General features: G+C 33.0%; 1 pseudogene; it reads left to right on the forward strand.

Moving 5' to 3' along the window:
* Positions 1-2,573, forward strand: part of LOC106323114 — a 14,476-nt pseudogene extending 11,903 nt beyond the window's left edge.
* The last annotated feature ends 1,925 nt before the right edge of the window (positions 2,574-4,498 follow it).

The raw sequence follows: 4,498 nt of genomic DNA on the forward strand, positions 1-4,498 counted from the left end.
GGTAAATACTATATATACTAAGTCTATGAGCTTTAGTGTTGTTTTAAATTTTCTAAATACATTCTACATTTGTATTAATTTATATCAAACTCTCTTTCATGATACATGGGTATCGTTTTGAGTTTTTTGTCAATTAATTTTGTAAAACTTCATTATACTCCCTAAATTGGTGGATTAACCACTATAAAATCGCTATTTTCTAGAGAAACGGAGACAACAAAAGTTCCAAACCTCTTTGACCTTCATCATATGTTAGTGAAGGATGCAACTATGTATTAAAACGGAATTTTCATATTTTGAATTTTTTTCAAAATCTATTTGCTAACCCCTACGAAAATATTGAATTTTTCGGTAAATACATTATATACTGAAGCCTATGATCTTTAGTGTTGTTTTAAAATTTCTAAACACATTTTACATTTTTATTAATGTATATTAAACTCTCTTTAATGATACATGGGTATCATTTGAATTTTTAGTCAATTAAATTTGTAAAACTTCATAATACTCCCTAAATTGGTGGATTAACCACTATATACTGAAGCCTATGATCTTTAGTGTTGTTTTAAAATTTCTAAACACAATCTACATTTGTATTTATGTATATTAAACTCTCTGTCATGGTACATGGGCATCGTTTTAATTTTTTATCAATTAATTTAGTAAAACTTCATAATACTCTCTAAATTGGTGGACTCGCTATAAAATCGATATTCTCTAGAGAAACGGAGACAACAAAGATTCCAAACCTCTTTGACCTTCATGATATGTTAGTGCATGATGCAACTATGCATTAACACAGTATTGTCATATTTTTTAATATTTCTCAAAATTTATGTGTTAAACCCCTACGAAAATATTGAGTTTTTTGGTAAATATTCTATATACTAAAGCCTATGATCTTTAGTGTTGTTTTAAAATTTCTAAACACATTATACATTTGTATTAATTTATATTAAACTCTCTTTCATGGTACATGGGTATCATTTTAATTTTTTTATCAATTAATTTTGTAAAACTTCATAATACTCCCTAAATTGGTGGACTAACCACTATAAAATCGCTATTATCTAGAGAAACGGAGACAACAAAGGTTCCAAACCTCTTTGACTTTCATCATATGTTAGTGCATGATGCAACTATGTATTAGAACAGTATTATCATATTTTTGAATTTATCTCAAAATTTATGTATTAACCCCTACGAAAATATTGAGTTTTTCGGTAAATATTCTATATATTGAATCATATGATCTTCTGTGTTGTTTTAAAATTTCTAAACACATTCTACCTTTGTATTAATGTATATTAAACTTTCTTTCATAGTACATGGGAATCGTTTTAAGTGCCTAGACCGATATTTTAAATTTTGTTTTAGAAAAATTGTTTCTTTTAGATCTGATTTGCCGACTAGGCAGATGTCTAGGCACCGATTTTTATAACATTGGGTATTTGACTTTATTTTTTTAATGTTTTGGTTTGTGAAAGGTTCGATTTGTAGTTGGAGGGGATGGACCAAAGCATGTGAGACTAGAGGAAATGAGGGAGAAGCATTCTCTCCAAGATAATGTTGAAATGCTCGGTGCAGTTCCTCATTCTCGTATGCGCTCTGTTTTGGTCACCGGTCATATATTCCTTAATAGGTGTGCAGATTGCAGGCTGATTCTTATTTAAATCACAAAACTCATCACATGGACTTGTGAATGGTTCATCTTTACTCCAGTTTTTGATCATGTGACAGTTCTTTAACAGAAGCCTTCTGCATCTTTAACAGAAGCCTTCTGCATAGCTATATTGGAGGCAGCTAGTTGCGGGTTATTAACTGTTGGCACTCGTGTTGGAGGTGTCCCTGAGGCATCTACCCTTTCTAAATTCTTATAGTATCATCTTTCGTTTTGTTATAATTGTTTCTGTCTCCTGGATTTGTGTAGGTCTTACCGGATGACATGGTTGTACTTGCTGAGCCAGATCCGGATGATATGGTACGAGCAATCGAGAAGGCGATATCAATACTTCCAAGTATTAACCCTGAGGAAATGCACAATCGAGTGAGTTGTGCTTCAAATCCAGAACTAACATATCAACCTACTTACTAACTAAGAGATGAAAGACTGATATATTTTATGTTTGTGCTTGTTGCTTACCACCAGATGAAGAAGCTGTACAGTTGGCAAGATGTAGCCAAAAGAACCGAGCTGTAACCAAGTACGACCGTGCCTTGAAGTGTTCCAATAGAAGTCTTCTAGAACGTCTATCGAGGTATCCTTACATACTCATCATGATTGATGTTTTTCTTTTGGAGAGCAATGAATAAATATATAAAGATGATGGTTGGTAGGTTCTTGTCATGTGGAGCGTGGGCAGGGAAGGTATTCTGTATGGTTATGATCATTGATTACTTGCTTTGGCGGTTACTTCAGTTACTTCAGGTGCGTATTGATATATTTAATCCTTGCGTTACAAGAAATGAGATGTCTCCAGTAAATTGGTAATGATAAGCTCATAATGTGATTTGCCTTCACTCAGCCTGATGATGATATCGAGGAGGCACCAGATATCAATTTTCGCCATTAGGAAGGTTGTAGTTGAGAGTCTCCAAGTAGGAATATTAATCAGGAAATGAGGTGAGAGTCATGATAAACAGAGTCTCAGCTCCGTCGATGGTTACTTAGAGGCCTTATATTCATTTTCTTCTTTAGAAGCTCTTCCTTGATAATTGATTGTATTTTGTATTTGTTTCGCATATTTTCATTATTTATCTGAGAGACTGGAATCAATTTTTCCTAGTGAAGGGGGATATTACACGTTTAAACACTGAACACTTCATATGTTTACCTCCAAATATAATCACAGTACAAACATGCCCGTAAAAAAATATGTATATGGAAAGGCCCAATATACAAGGAAATGTAAAAAGAGGCTCTTTGAAATTGCTAAGCCAATCCCATTATGTTATGTTGACAAGACTATAAAAACTAACTCTGTCACTCTTGCGATCTCATCCCACTCCCTTCGCTGCGAATTCAAACGCAGGTGCTTTTTTTTTTTTTGGCAGCAAACGCAGGTGCTTGATCGATGCCGATATGCTTGAAACTTGAAATCAACTACGGTCCACACAAAATAATTTTTTTATGTAATATGTTTAAGGATGTGATGACAATTATTAAAATTAGGCCTCGTGTGTTTGCTTAAGGACCAAGCAACTCTACGTGGGCCGTCGTCACCATCATCCGTCACAATCATCTATTTATCGGCCACCATATCCAGTCTTATTTCGAAATAAAAACAAATTTTCATATCGATATGACATAAAATATATTAAAAAGTAATTTTAATAGTCATTTGATTCACTTTCAGTATTCTCAGTGGCAAATAATGTGATTTAGGATAAATACGAGGATTACATATTTGCTTTCTTCTCTCCCCCTTCAAAGTCATTTATACTCTTAACCCTAATGAGTAAAAAAAACATGGAACTCATTGACTGATCAGTATTGTAAAAAAAAAGCTTGCAACAAAAAACGAAAGAAAAGAAATGGAACATATGAAATATGTATACTTATGTACTTGTGTGTGTATACATACGTGTGCTACATCTGGTTCTTAGTTATTGGTCGACTTAAAAAGGAAAGCAACTTGAGGTGCATGGCTTGTGTTATTAAAGCAAATCAAATTTGAAAATGATTGGTGCATGTACCAATCAGATAACACACACATATAAATTCAGTGTGACGTCATATATGTTTACAATTGAACGTAAAAGACTAAAAGTGGTGAATAGCCTAAGGCCCGTCTTGATCGTGGGCAACGAGAGGGACAAGTGAACAAAAGAAAACTTCTTTTACTGCAACAGACAAATTAATATGATATATGTATATCTAAGGCAAGGAAAAAAACTAAGATGGTTTACTAACTGATAATTCATTTACATCCTGAATTTGAGATACCACAATATTTTCTATTACTCAGAAAATTCGGGTCATCTTATCTTCTCCGGTTTACAATGGTTGTGAACACAGTTTTTTGCCTGGCAGAACAATATACAGGATTCGTAAAACTTTATAAAGTTTAAACATGTGAATTGGCCTGAAAGCTATATTTTGGAAATAAGTCACATTAATATTATTTAGTTTATTTGACCTTTATGAAAAAAAGAAGAAAAGGAGTTCAATTGACGCCAACAATCCATATAATATAGGTGAACACGAGAATGGAATTATGTAATTCACTATACTTATTAGTAGTTGTATAAATCCATAATCGTTAAATTAAAAACAATTATATGAGGAAAATAGAGGGAGATTGTCAATGGTAATGATAATTGTAGGTGTAGGATTTGCATAACGTTGTTAAGGAAGTCGTCGACAATTTTACTTAGCCATATCAAAAAGCTACCAAATCGAGGGACCCTCGTTGTTTTATTTTTGGTTGTATAATAAGGAAAACGATACATTATATATTGGTAGAGAGAGGACAGACTACTATGGAATCGTCATTTT

Source organism: Brassica oleracea, chromosome C2 (genome assembly GCF_000695525.1).
Source record: "Brassica oleracea var. oleracea cultivar TO1000 chromosome C2, BOL, whole genome shotgun sequence".
Taxonomy (NCBI): Eukaryota; Viridiplantae; Streptophyta; class Magnoliopsida; order Brassicales; family Brassicaceae; genus Brassica; species Brassica oleracea.